The sequence below is a fragment of the Puma concolor genome, chromosome C1, assembly GCF_028749965.1.
Source record: "Puma concolor isolate L17-30 chromosome C1, mPumCon1.1.hap2, whole genome shotgun sequence".
Classification (NCBI taxonomy): Eukaryota; Metazoa; Chordata; class Mammalia; order Carnivora; family Felidae; genus Puma; species Puma concolor.
Window position 1 is genome coordinate 191,120,649 of NC_141674.1, and position 15,227 is coordinate 191,135,875.

The window sequence follows — 15,227 nt, forward strand, 5'->3', positions numbered from 1 at the left end:
AGCAGAAAAGTAAAATGCTGTGCAAGCTGTCAGCTGACATGTTTTGTGGGAATAGAGCCACCTATCCATTGTGAAGAATATCACTTGTTTGATGAAATACTGCAAAATGAAGACATGGGCCATCCACAGGAATATGTAACATTAATTTTTAGTTTTTTTAAAAAAAAATTTAATGTTTTTATTTATTTTTGGGAGAGAGAGAGAGACACAGAGACAGAGACAGAGCATGAGCAGAGGAGGGGCAGAGAGAGAGGAAGACACAGAATCTGAAGCAGGCTCCAGGCTCTCAGGTATCAGCACAGAGCCCGACGTGGGGCTCGAACTCACAAACTGTGAGATCATGACCTGAGTTCAAGTCGGATGCTTAACCGACTGAGCCACTCAGGCACCCCAATTTTTAGTTTTTTTTTTTTTAATACAATAGCAACCAGTCTACTGAAGCAATGAACATATAGCACATTTAGAAGTTGCTTATTTCTTATTGATCTTCAAGTTACATTAACCTTATTCCAAAGCCTCCTTCCCTCAGTCTGGGAAGGAGCAGAATAGTTCCTATTATGCTTTCTATTTGTTTGATATTATTTTCTTTCTGACCATACATATGTTTCAGCTATTTCCAGAGCAAGTTTTCTTTTTCTGTTCTTTCTTTTTTTTAGAGAGAGAGCACAAGTGGGGTAGATGGGCAGAGGGAGAGAGAGACAGAATCTCAAGCAGGTTCCACACTCAGCGCGGAGCCGGCTGCAGGGCTTGATCCTACGACCCTGGATCATGACCTGAGACAAAATCAAGAGTTGGATGCTCAACCACCTGAGCCACCCAGGCGTCCCTCCGGGGCAAGTTTTCAAAGCTGGAATAGGTCTGTACTCTGTTTGTACTCCTCACATTACTGTTTAGGCTTTATCTGTTCAACACTAAACAATTAAAATAATATAATCCAATCTTTCGTATGATTCTAATGGCTATAAAGAAGATAAAACAACATCTAGATGGTTGGAGTTTGTGTAGACATAGCTTCCCTTATAATGGTGGATACACATCTGCGTATGGGTTTGGGGTCTACTGGAGCTTCAACAGGGGCCCTGGTCTGTTTGGAAATATCTGAAAAAAGTGGAGCAGGAGCAGGCTTCCTGGGAAGATACCACTTGATTGGGAGACTGTGTGATGTGCTGTAAGAGTTCTGGTATTTATTATCAAATTGCCCTTAGAAGGCTGTATCAGTATTTACTCCTACCAGCTGTGGATAACAGTGCCCGTTACTTATTTCCTGCACTAAAGCTGAATATTAGGTTTTGTTTAAAATCTTTTAGGGGCGCCTGGGTGGCGCAGTCGGTTAAGCGTCCGACTTCAACCAGGTCACGATCTCGCGGTCCGTGAGTTCGAGCCCCGCGTCAGGCTTTGGGCTGATGGCTCGGAGCCTGGAGCCTGTTTCCGATTCTGTGTGTCTCCCTCTCTCTCTGCCCCTCCCCCGTTCATGCTCTGTCTCTCTCTGTTCCCAAAAAAATAAATAAACGTTGAAAAAAAAAAAATTTAAAATCTTTTAGATATCATTTAATATCCTTTATTTTTATTTATTTATTTTTAAATTATTGAACGTTTATTTATTTTTGAGACAGAGAGAGACAGAGCATGAATGGGCGAGGGTCAGAGAGAGAGGGAGACACAGAATCCGAAACAGGCTCCAGGCTTTGAGTGGTCAGCACAGAGCCCGACACGACACGGGGCTTGAACTCACGGACCACGAGATCATGACCTGAGCTGAAGTCGGACGCTTAACCGACTGAGCCACCCAGGCGCCCCCATTTAATATCCTTTAAATATCACTTAAATATCTTTGCCAACTTGGTAGGACAAAAATGTATGTCATGCTTTCCGTTTCATTTCTGTCTGCTTACTAGTGACCTTGAACTTTTTCTCTCTTTTTAAAAAAATTTTTTTAAGTTTATTTTTGAGAGAGAGAGAGAGAGAGCAAGCGCATGAGCAGGAGAGGGGCAGAGAGAGAGAGAGGGAGACAAAGAATCTGAAGCAGGCTCCAGACTCTGAGCTGTCAGCACAGAGCCCAATGCAGGGCTGAAACTCATGAACTGTCAGGTCATGACCTGAGCCAAAGTCGGACACTTAATCAATTGAGCCACCCAGGCACCCCTTGAACTTTTTTTTTCTTAATGTGGGTTTGAACTTTTGACTTTCTTCTTTTGTGAATTGCCTACTCAGGCCCTTTATCTACTTTTTATTTTTTTTTATTTTTTATTTTTTAAAAAATTTTTTTTCAACGTTTTTTATTTATTTTTGGGACAGAGAGAGACAGAGCATGAACGGGGGAGGGGCAGAGAGAGAGGGAGACACAGAATCGGAAACAGGCTCCAGGCTCCGAGCCATCAGCCCAGAGCCCGATGCGGGGCTCGAACTCACGGACCGCGAGATCGTGACCTGGCTGAGGTCGGACGCTTAACCGACTGCGCCACCCAGGCGCCCCCTTTATCTACTTTTTAAAGTTAGAGTGTTCTTATAACGGCATGTAAGAAGTTTTATATATTGATCATATTGGCCTTTTGCTGTCAGAGTTACAAATATCTTTTCTGCTTTCACCATTTGACCTTTATTTTTAGATTTTTGATGCATGAAAATTTGTGAGTTTTTATAAATTGTATTTATCAAGGTTTTTCCTTTATGTCATTTTCCCTTTGTTTTTAGCCTTAAAATACTTTCTTCACCCTGAGATTAAGCACATAGTCGTGTATATATGTTTCCAAAAATATCTTTTTTTTTCTAACACGGTTGTTGATTTAAAAAAAAGATATAAAAGATAGTACACGTGAGGAAAATAACCAAGAAATAACCAGGAAGGAATTTATCCTTCTATCTAAGCAGTTAAAATATACTTTTCTCATCCAAATTTTCTCCAAATTCTTTTTATGATTTTTTAAAATTTAATTTTGATTCAGGAATTTTGCCATTTTATATGAGGTTAGAGCCCTACTCTAATTTAAAAAAAAATTTTTTGGGGGCGCCCTACTCTAATTTAAAAAAAAAATTTTTGGGGCGCCTGGGTGGCGCAGTCGGTTGAGCGTCCGACTTCAGCCAGGTCACGATCTCGCGGTCCGTGAGTTCGAGCCCTGCGTCAGGATCTGGGCTGATGGCTCAGAGCCTGGAGCCTGTTTCCGATTCTGTGTCTCCCTCTCTCTCTGCCCCTCCCCCGTTCATGCTCTGTCTCTCTCTGTCCCAAAAATAAAAATAAAACGTTGAAAAAAAAAAATTAAAAAAAAAAATTTTTTTTTCCAACATTTATTTATTTTAAAAATAAAACGTTGAAAAAAAAATTTAAAAAAAAAATTTTTTTTTTTCCAACATTTATTTATTTTTCGGACAGAGAGAGACAGAGCATGAACGGGGGAGGGGCAGAGAGAGAGGGAGACACAGAATCGGAAACAGGCTCCAGGCTCTGAGCCATCAGCCCAGAGCCTGAGGCGGGGCTCGAACTCACGGACCGCGAGATCGTGACCTGGCTGAAGTCGGACGCTCAACCGACTGCGCCACCCAGGCGCCCCGAGCCCTACTCTAATTTTTAAAAATAGTTGGCTAATTATTCCTATGTAATAAAAATACATATTTCCTCCACTGCCTTGAAATTTATGTGTCTATCATTTTTTAAATTCCTGTGTTGTGTGGATTTGCTTCTGGATTTTATATTCAGTTTAGCTAATTCTTACACCCATTCTTGGGGCTCAACCACTTTGACACTTCACATTATAGTCCGTTAATTGTTTTGGTTATTTTCAATTTTTTTTCCCCCAAAAGAATTCTAAAATCATTTGGTAAAAAATTTGAAACTTGAAAAATCCAGTGGGTTTTTTGTTGGAAAAACATTATAAATTTATTTAGAGAAACGGATACTTTAAATCAGATGGAGTCTTCCCAATCAGAAACATGTGCCTCTCCATGTGTTCACACCTTTTGTTATATCCCTTGGTAAGTTTCATAGCTTTGATATAGACATGTATACTTGTTATTTTCCCCTTATAGTTTTCTAACTACTCATTTTTTCCCTGACATAGAGAAAGTTACTGGCTTTTCTTGGATTTATTTTGTTCGTGGCTACCTGACTAAACTTATTAATCATAAGACCTTTTCGGTTCATTCTCTTGGATTTTCTTGGTAATCAACTACATAAAAACAAATATCTGATAACTGTTTCTCCTCTTGTAAAAAAATGTATAGCACTTGCTTCTTTTAAATATCTTTCTGGATAATGAAAAACAGTGGGGGTAGTACCTTCCTCCAACCCTTAGAGGGTCCCTTCATAATTAAGCATGATTCTGTCTAGTGATATGAGGTAGAAACTTTTCATCAGGTTAAGAAGCATCCTTCTAGTTATGATACATTAGTAGAGTTTTTAAAATCATGCACGGATGCTGTGTTTATTGAAGGTCTTTTCAGCATCCATTGAGATGATTGTATATTTTTCCCCTTTAAGTTTGTGAGATATAGATTTCTTAATATTATGCAATTCTTGCATTTTTGGGAAAAAATCCTATTTGGTACATTATTCCCTTAATAAGCCATTGAATTGGATCTAAAAAATGTTTTATTTATTTTTGAAGGAGGGAGGGAGAGAGAGAGGGAGAGAGAGAAAGGGAAAGAGAAAGAGGGAGAGGGAGAGAGAGAAAGGGAGTGAGGGAGAAGGAGAGGGAGAGAGGGAGAGAGGGAGAGAGGGAGAGAGGGAGAGAGGGAGAGAGGGAGAGAGGGAGAGAGGGAGAGAGGGAGAGAGGGAGAGAGGGAGAGGGATAGAGAGAGAGAGAGAGAGAGAGAGAGAGAGAGAGAGATAAAGAATGGGGAGGGGCAGGAGGAGAGGGAGATACAGAATCTGAAACAGGCTCCAGGCTATGAGCTGTCAGCACAAGAGCAGGGAGATCATGACCGGAGCCAAAGTCAGATGCCTAACCTACTGAGCCACCCAGGCATCCCCAAATTAGATTTTTTAGCTTAATTAATATATTCATAAATGAGACTGGTCTGTGGATCTTCTTTGGGTTAACTTTGTTATTTTTTAGCATTGTCAGTTTTGCAAAATAAGCTAACATGTTTTCAGTCTTTACTTCTAGTGTCCAGATTGAAGCACTCACTTGTAGAATATTTTGGGTTTAGCCCTTTTGTATGGGCTAGTTTCTTGGTTCCATTTTTATTTTCTTCCAAGGTTATTAGTCTGTTCAGTTTCCTATTTGTTTCAATTTTCTAGATCTCAGAAAATTAGCAATTACAACCATATTGTGAAAACGGTACATGGTACTGGATGTTCTATTTTCTTTAAAATTAAAAAAAAAATCTTGGTGTTTGGGTGGCTCAGTCTGTTAAGTGTCTGACTCTTGATCTTGGCTCAGGTCATGATCTCATGGTTTGTCAGTATGAACCCCATGTCAGGCTCTGTGCTGGCAGCGTGGGGCCTGCTTGGGATATTGTCTGTCCCTCTCTCTGCCCCTTGCTGTGCTCGTGCGTGGTCACATTCTCTCTCTCCCAAAATAAATAAAGAAACTTAAAAAAATCTCATCAGGATCTGTGTTTTCTTCGAACATTGTGCTTATATATTATCTTTCCCTCAAAGATAGTCTTGCTCCAGTTAATGATTTTTAAAATAAAAACATATCTTTTATTATGTATAATTTGTTTCCTAATTCAGTATTTTTTGTTTGTAAATATATATTAATTCTATGTCTCTACTTTTTAAAGGCTTAAGTTTTTCTTTTGTATCTCTTGATCTAAATGATTAACTCATTAGTATTATTTCATTCTTAATAAAATACTAAAGTTATATGATTATATTTTTGCCAGGTATAGCTTTGGTCATATCTAAAATGTTTTGGTAAGTTGTGTTTTGTCATGTTTCGTAAGTTGTCTACAATTGCATTTTACTATTTACTCTTTGACCAAAGAGTTATTGTAGAGAGTGATTTTTGAAATTTTTAAGCAGACATAGTTTTAACACTTAAACTTTTCTTACTAATTTTTAACTTCATAGTGATCAAAGAAAGTGTACATCTTCTGCCTTTGAATTATATTGAGGGTTTCTTTGAGTGAATCAATAACAATAATTTTTTGTAAATATTCCAGATGTGTTGGAAAAGCAGATATATTCTCTAATAGACTAAAAGTTTAATATATATCTAATAAAACAACCTTTATAATTTGTTACTCAACTTTTGTCTTTAAACTTTTTGCTTATTTGAACTCTCAAAGACTAAGAATAATCTCTTAGCTATTCTGTTTCTATTAATTTTCCATATATTTCTGGCAGTTTTCATTTCTATATTTCAATGATATGTCTATATTTGTAGAAGAGTACTAAAGCTTTATTGTGATTTTACTTTTTAATAAATATAAAACAACTTCTTTGTCCTGAGTTTTTCTTTGATGATATTTTGACTCCATTTTTTATTTGTTACTGTTTATCATACTTAGACACATCTTTTTACATTTTCCCTCATTTGTCAATTTTATATTCAAGTGCTTTGCCTAACCTATCTGTGGCGGCTTAATGTTTTCCTGCCGATTTGCATGAGCATTTTACATATGAAAAATATTAATTCTTTGCCTCTTTCTTATAAATATTGTTTCTAATCTGTTTGAATTATAATCCTTAATTTCTATGTGGAGAATTCTTTTTGAATCCAATCTATTAGTGTTTATGCGATTTCTTTTGTCGCTTTTATACTTAGAATATACTTCTCCATAGTTTTTGTTTTTTATGTAAATTTTATAACTTTGCAATTTATATGCAGTTTATTTTGATGTATGCTAAGCTATAGATCTAAACAGATTTTTTCCAACTAGGTATCTAAATATTTTGGTGGCATCATTTATTAAATAACTGTTTCCTTTGAGCTGATATGAAATGCTGTTTTTGGTGAATACTAAGGATTGGCTTGCTCAAATCCCAGTCCAGCCTCCAAGTGTGCTTTCCTATAATGCAGAAGTGGGAAATCTGGGCTTTCCTGGGCTTTCTGGGCTTTCTTGCAGCTAAGGTTCAGATGTGCCATCACAGGACTTGTGGAATTGCATCAATAGAAAGACATCTGTTTTGCTAGCACAAATTATGGCAGAGGCAGGATAGTCTTAAGTGAGTAGATTCCTGAGCTGATAGCCTCCAACAGTGTCCATGGAAGCTTTTATGATCATGATTGGAAGTGTGTAAGGTAGGGTCAGGGAATTGTTTTTAGAAGTCAAAATCTGCTTCTCCAACCCTTCTAAAGATTTTGTAATATCTGGTGACAAATCATTTTCTGGTCAAACTAGAGAGAATGGTTTCTGTTATCTGCAGCTGAACCCTACCTAGTATATTGATTTTATCAAACATTAAATTTTTATATATCCAAGGGCCTCATTCTAGATACATATTCCTTTCCACTGAATTTTTTATCTTTGGACTGGCATAAAATGATCTAATTATTTTAACCTTATAATATGTTTTAATATATGGCAGGTCTAGTATAAAAAATATTTATTCTTCTGGATGAACTTTTGTATCACTGACAATTTCCTCATAGTCCTCAGCCCTGTTCCTTGGGGATATTGATTCAATAAGCCGTTTGAAGAAACTGCTCATCTTCTGGTCTGAGGTTCCGGGCTGGGCTCACAGTTTCTTGATAACTCTACTATAATGGTTACAAAATAATTCTAAGATTTAAGGTGAAGATTTTGATAATAAAGTGGAACTTAATTTTCTTTTGGGGGGGCATTAACTTTCATTACTTTATAACTGCACCCAACAAAACTTTGTTTATATTTTTATATCAAATAACTTATGAAAAGCTAACATCAAAGAGTTATGGGGGCACCTGGGTGGCTCAGTTAGTTAAGTGTCCAACTTCAGCTCAGGTCATGATCTCGCAGTTCTGTGAGTTCGAGCCTCACATTGGGCTGTGTGCTGTCAGCGAATAGCCCGCTTCGGATCCTCTGTTCACCCCTCTCTTTCTGCCCCTCTCCCGCTGGTTCTCTCTCTCTCTGAAAATAAATAAACTTAAAAAAAAAAAGTCTCAACACTTCAACACATCTATAATCCGGAAAATGATCAAAGATTATGTGAGGAGAGGCTGGGTCTAAGATTCTTTGTAATTGCAATCTTTAGGCATAGGAAAATGTAAACTCTCAGAGAATGACATAAAACAAAGCCTCCAAGATAATTTTCTACAAGCCTTTGTTCGTTTGTTTCTTTCTAGACACTTATAAGAGCACTAATCTAGAAGCATATATGAGTTCTGATTTTTACTCTGGCATAGCTACTTTGAACAAAATACTCCACTTCTCTGGGACTTACTTAGGTTTCCATCCCTAAAATATGGGAATGGTAACTCTTCTGGGCAAATCATTGGTTTTCAACCTACCATGTAGGCATAGGCATCGTCTAACCTGTACCATGCCGTACAAATGTGAATTAACACATTATCTGTCTTTTACCTACCTTAGTTATCAAGACCTTCTGCTCTTCTTCATCTAACTTTTCAGCCATCTCTGATTTTTCTTGACCTATCATGAATCTAAAACAGTCACTCATTTGCCTTAGTTATCATCACTCATTTAATTTCCTGGTGAACACCACTAACCTTTGCAAGATCATTGCCCTTCTTTTCTTAAGTGGTTCAGCACTCAAGACTGGGGAAAACTCTTGTTATATGTAAATTTTCTATAGCCATTAAAGTCTCCTCAGGATACAACATAGTGATTAAGAAATAAAAATGGACATTGATTAAAAAATATGAGATTAATTTTATATGTCTTAAACTTTCACTGGACTTTTAAAATAAAATGGTTAATGAATGCTATGAATTACTAGGCTGTCAAATGCTCCTGGGATTAGTAGTAACAGAGGTCTGGGCACTCAATACTGTATTGACTCCAAATCCTAGTGGAATTTGAGGCATGGGGATGTTGAACAGAAAGAACTTGTGAAAATTTGACAATGATTCTCAGGTTCATTTGGAAAAACAATTAGGTACCAATGGATATTTTTTAAAAAGAAAAACAAATCGGAAGCCTTGCCTGGCCAAAATTTCAAGTTTATTATTAAACTATTTAATCACTTTTGTCCTTTGTGCTTTAGGTATTTTGCTTCATCATGCATAAGATAATTTCATAAAACCTTTGCTAAAGAAAAAATGTATTTTACATGCGTGCGCGCACACACACACACACACACACACACACACACACACAGTATTTAGTTATTCCAGTGAGGAGAATGATACATGGTCATAGGAAGAGACTTCAAAAGTGCAGAAAAAGACAAAGGAAAACAATGCATCCTTTTAATTTTTTAGATATAGTTATATATATATATATATATATATATATATATATATATTATTTATTTATTTATTTCAAGAGAGGGGGAGGGTGATCGGGGTAGGAACAGAGAGATAGGAGAGAGAGAATCCCAAGCAGGCTCTGCACTTATCAGCGCAGAGCCCAGTGCAGGGCTTGAACCCACAAACTGTGAGATCATGACCTGAGCGGAGATCAAGAGTTGGGCGCTTAACTGACTGAGCCACCCAGTGGCCCCAAAGTTTCTATATATTTTTTATTTATACATTAAAAAATTTTTTATGTTTATTTATGTTTGAGAGAGAGAGAGAGAGAGAGAGAGAGAGAGAGAGAATCCAAAGCAGGCTCCAGGCTCTGAGCTGTCAGCACAGAGCCCGATGAGGGGCTCAAACCGTAATATCATGACCTGACCTGAAGTTGGGTGCTTAACTGACTGAGTCACCCAGGTGCCCCTTATACATTTTTATATAAATATTTAAACATTAATCTCATATACGTGTAATACATATAACTTGCTTTTTGCACTAATTATATCCTAAACATTTTCTCATGATTCCATAGAATCTTTGACTTGTACCTCTAGCAATTGCACTTTGATAGTGCTAGGCTCTTCTAGAAGTGGTTTTTTTTTTTTTTTTTTTGGCTTAAAAGATGAACATTTATTTTTCTTCTTAAAAACAAAACGCAGATTTTTGTTTTATGCCAGTAGGTGTCATCCGTTCGCACAAAGCACAACCCAAGAAACCTAATATAATCTGACTTAACCTCCGTAATTTCTAGCAAATTCCAGTGTTGTGTTTTAGCTTATCTGAGCCTTTTGCACGAAAGGCATTAGGTTCTAAATAGAAACTGGAGAAGACGCTACCTTTGCCCTTAGGGTGCTTGCAGAAAAGGAAAGAAAGAACAGTTTTAAAATGGAATAAATTTCATAAGCTTGAAGTTATTTTACATCCTAAAAAATATATCAATTACTGGGAGACGGGATTCAAACCTTACTCTGAGTAGCCGCCCAAAAAAGGTCAATGATATTGTCATGTTTTTCTGAAAGAGGGTCACCAATCTTGATCCCGTGTGTAAAATTTGAGATGTGTCAAATATAATGAACTATTTTTAAAATATCAGAAATTTATGGAAAATGCTGTGAAATTTAAACATTATAATTACTAGATTTTTTGGCAACATGTAATAAGTTTTAAGCGCTTTCGTATCCATTAGATTTTGGTCCTCACACAAATCCTCTGAGGTTATAAATAAGTAAACTTCTGTTCAGAGAAGGTAGACATCTTGCTTAGGGCCACACAGCTGGTAAACAATGAAGTGAGGTCTAGAGCAAGAATCTTCTGACTTTATATGGATATTTATATGTATTTATTGCCAAGTGAAAGTTGTCCTTTAAAGCAGAGGTTAAAAATTGATAGCCCCTGGGCCAAACTAGATCTTTAAGTGTTTTGTCTGCCTCCTATAGTACAGGATGAAAAAACTTAAGTTTTTAAAATAAGTTGAAAAATTTAACAATTGGAATATTTTTCATCCAGATGGAGCTTTAAATCTATCTGGAGGGGCGCCTGGGTGGCTCAGTTGGTTAAGCATCCGACTTCGGCTCAGGTCATGATCTCACGGTCCATGAGTTCGAGCCCCGCATCAGGCTCTGTGCTGACAGCTCAGAGCCTGGAGCCTGTTTCAGATGTCTCCCTCTCTCTCTGACCCTCTCCCGTTCATGCTGTCTCTCCCTGTCTCAAAAATAAATAAACGTTAAAAAATTTAAAAAAAACAAACAAACAAACAAATAAATAAATAAATAAATAAATAAATAAATAAATAAATAAATAAATCTATCTGGAGAAATTCAGAAGATATTGTTCAATTGGACTCCTATTCCATTGTAGCACTGTACAGCTGGATCTAGTCAGCTGCTTCTCCTGTGTGCTCTCCAGTTTGTCCAAGTTTCCACGACTCCCTGTTGCCTCATACCAGGTCCGCTTCATTCATTTGTTCCATCTGCCGGGCCCCTGTATGCATATGAGCTTGAGAGTCTTTTGAGTTTCAGTCTTTTGGGAAAGCTTATGTACTCATTACAGCAGTGCTATTATGCTTCGAACATTTGTTTTGATAGCTTTCACAATCAGGTTAAGAGTCACATAAGAGAAATTGGGGTGGGTATTTCAACCCACATAATATTTTAATTGACTGGGCATTATCTGCTTTGTCATTTGGGTAGTAGAGTGTATAGAATGAGGGAAGCAAGAGACTGAAGCTTCAATTCTGGGGAGTATCAACATCAACATTTAGGAGGAGAGAGACATGAGAAGAACTGGCAAAGAAGCCCAAGCTGGAAGGGGTCTGAGAGATGGGTGTTAAGAAGAAGATAGCAAGGTTTCTGACCATATATGGGGACCGTAGAGGGGCCTTGATGAAATGTTTGAATTAGGAGGCTAAATGTTTCCTTCTGAGAGTTAGACTTTATTCAAGACAGAATAGATCAGAGTAAAGGTATACAAAGTTGTAGCCTAAAAGAACATAATGGCCCTTGGTTCCGATAACTTAATCAGGAATGGGTGGTACTGTTTCAAGATAACGTATGTATAATATCAACATAAAATACTGTAGCACCAAATGACTCAGAGAGGTCACAGAAGGGAAGGATAGAGCATGTTGGTTGGAGTTGGCATTGTGGAGCTCATAGGTGGGAAAAACAGTTTCAATGGAATGATAAAGACAGAAATCAATCTACAGTAGATTCAAGAAGATCTGGAAAGAAGTGAAGGGTAGAGACTGAATGTGGACATCTCCTTCCTAAGCAAGAGAGTAAGAGATGGCAGAGGTTACAGGGTCTGAGGAAATGTGTTTGTATTCGTGAATGAAGAGATCCTAGCATGTTTATCAACCATAGGAGCCATAGGAAGGTGGTCCAGGGGCAAAGGATGGGACTGGGGACTGGAACCCTGGAAAGACTGAAAGGAAGGAGATGCAAGGAGGTGCTTTATGATGTTTTGAGCAATTACACCATCATCAGAATGAAGGCCTTGTTTGCCAAGGTGACTAAGTTGGGGTATTTTTGTTAAAAATATCAATAATAACACTTTATAGTCACATCTCACACTGACTGTTTTCACCCTTCCTGGAAATGTGCAATTAGTTTGCTGGGCTTCATGAATTAGTAACTCTTAAATGAGAAATTATTTGGCTGTTAAAATGGAATGTTCTTTTGTTTGCTAGTTAGAGATGGACAAATGATTGGATGAGAGATATATCAGGATAATTATTATATGTATTGAATCAATTTCAGGGTGAAATACAAACATCTTGATATTTTTCTGCCCTCAAATTATGACTCAAAGAGCAAAGTGTTAATTGGTGATTCTTCCTGAGGTCATATTATCCTTTCAAAAGTCCAGAACTATTCACTCATTCATTCAACAAATAGTAATGGAGCTTCTAGTATGCCCCAGGCAACCTGTTCAACATTGCAGATATGGATGCAAAGAAGGCATCTTCTTTGGAATCTAGTTATGGAAGTGGTTGGTAGCGAATGGATCAGGAAAGGCTTCTTTGATGAACTGATGAGTGTGTAAGCAAAGGCCTGAAGAATGGTAGGATGATTTCTTCAGGAGAAGGGAGGTTGGGGTGGTGGGGAGGGGAAGTAGAGATGTGAAAAGAGCTCCTGGCAGTTGAAGGAAGAGTAGCTTGAGAAATTTGAGAAACACCATGTTATTCAATAAGGCTGAAGTGTTCAATGCAGAAGGAAGAAAGAGCAAATATGGCACGAGAGGAGGCTGAACTGGTGCCCTATTGCAACGGGTCTTGTAAGGAGTTTGGGCCGGATCTCAGACTAACAGGAAGCCAGCGGAGAGTGCCAAGCAGAGGAGCAAGATGAATTAGATTTACATTTTGCAAAGATTATTTAGCGCTTGTAATGAGGAGACAGATTGATGTGGGGCCAGTGTGGGGACAGGAAGGTGCAGAGAGAGATGCTGGAGGCCTGACCTAAGGCAGTGACCCTGGCAAGAAAAGAAGAAAAACAACACGGCAGACAGCCAGGAAGTAGAACGTGGGGCTCATTGGTGAATTCACGAGGAACAGAGGGGGCTGACACACAGGCTTCTGGCTAAATAAGTGCCAGGATGGTGGTGCCACTCGGAGGAGAAACCATCTTGATTAGGGACAACACTTCTCTTTCACTGCTTTTCTACTTTAGATTGGCACACCCAGTTTAGGTGTAGCACAGATAACCTTGCAGGTGCTTTTTAACCCCGTTGTTTGAACTCAAAGGTTCTGGTGTGTGGGCTCCTGTGCACATGCAAATTTTGCCTTCAGTAAGTTTCAAGCAAAGCAAAAGAAAGACATTCACCTGTGGAACTTCAAAAAAGTAAGCACACAGACAGCATTACCAACCCTGGTGCCCACAAGTCGAGTAATAATAAACATTCCACTTTTAATGCAACAGACTTTCCACTCCCCACCCTCACTGCTGGCATCTGCACACACAAATCAAAACCGTCTTAAGTCATGGAATAAAAAATGAAAAAAAAAAAAAAAAAAAAGCAAACAAAAAGTGCTTCCTGTGGGGTGAAGGGAAATTTTTGCCCAGTTTATTTCCAGGCACATAAAAAGTAGTTCTGTATATTTAAAACCACAAGTAATTGTATTCTTAACTGAGATTTTTGAGAAGAGGCAGCACGGACAGGATCTCTCACAGCGGGTCTCTGACATAAGGCACATTTACATCGAGACAAGGCCTGCTCACCTTTAACGTCAGTTACCTCCAAGTGTCTTACAAACAGAGATTGTGTTGGTTGGGAAAAAGCAGATTTAGAATAAAAGTGTGCATATCCAGTTGAAATGAGCTGAGCCACACCATGACGTGTGTTAACTTTTCTCCCCTTGAGCTATAGAAACATTGCACCTGATTTTTTTTTTTTTTAAGAAATCTCTTTTGCATTAAAATATTTTCGAACTTCATCTAGGACCTAAGCACCCTACTCCCGCCAAAATATGAGGCCCCCAAATCATGTTATCAGTGATTTATGGGCAGATAAATGAAGACTGGCATGTGATCAGGGTGTGGTAATTAAGAGTGTGGGATTCAGTTTCGTTGGCTGGGTTTGATTGGACTCCATTACTTACTGGCTGTGTGAGCCTGCACTAATTACTTACTGTCTAACCCTCAGTTTCCTCATCTGAGAAATGGGAATAATAATGAGATCTACGTCACAAAGAGGCTGTGAGCACTGAATGAGATCACTCATGTGAAGTGCAATGTCTGGCACATGGGTAGGTACTCAGTTAAGGTTCATTATTAGATTTCTGCCCTGCTTCCCTCTGTGTAACTGCAGCTGAGTGCTAGAATTTGTGATAGCTTTCATCAGATGAAGCAAGAGCTTTCCAAACTCAGTTCCAGAGCTAGGCCACAACAAGGTTAGAAAAAGTCAATTATTCTCCACTGCCTCCTCTTTGCTGGAAAAGGACTCCAGTACAATGATGGCGGGTCTGGAGGCATTTCCACTTGATGCGTCAGGGAGCACGTGGAAGGGAAAGGAAGGAAATCAGGGTAACAGGTTCCCAGTTGCCCAGTGTTTCCTGCTCAGGCTGGCTCAACACCTCAGATAGCTTCTTTCACACCCACTACTGAAGCTGAGGAGCCCTAGAAAAAAGTCTCTTGGGAAATCAGAGATTTAGGTGTGTCACTGTAGGATCAGCCTCGTACCTTACCCTTGGAATCCCTTGGGTCTGGCCGGGTATCCCTAGTTGCTCCTCTGTAGCACCAAACCTTGGTTCTGCTTCAAAGCCTGGATATTGGACTGAAATCTTGGTTGCCCTGACCTACTGACTTCAGCCTTTCACCTGGCTGTCACCTCTGCAGGCTGAGAGTGGATCCTGCCCCGTTACTCCCCAGAAACCCAGCCTGGATCCAGCATCTT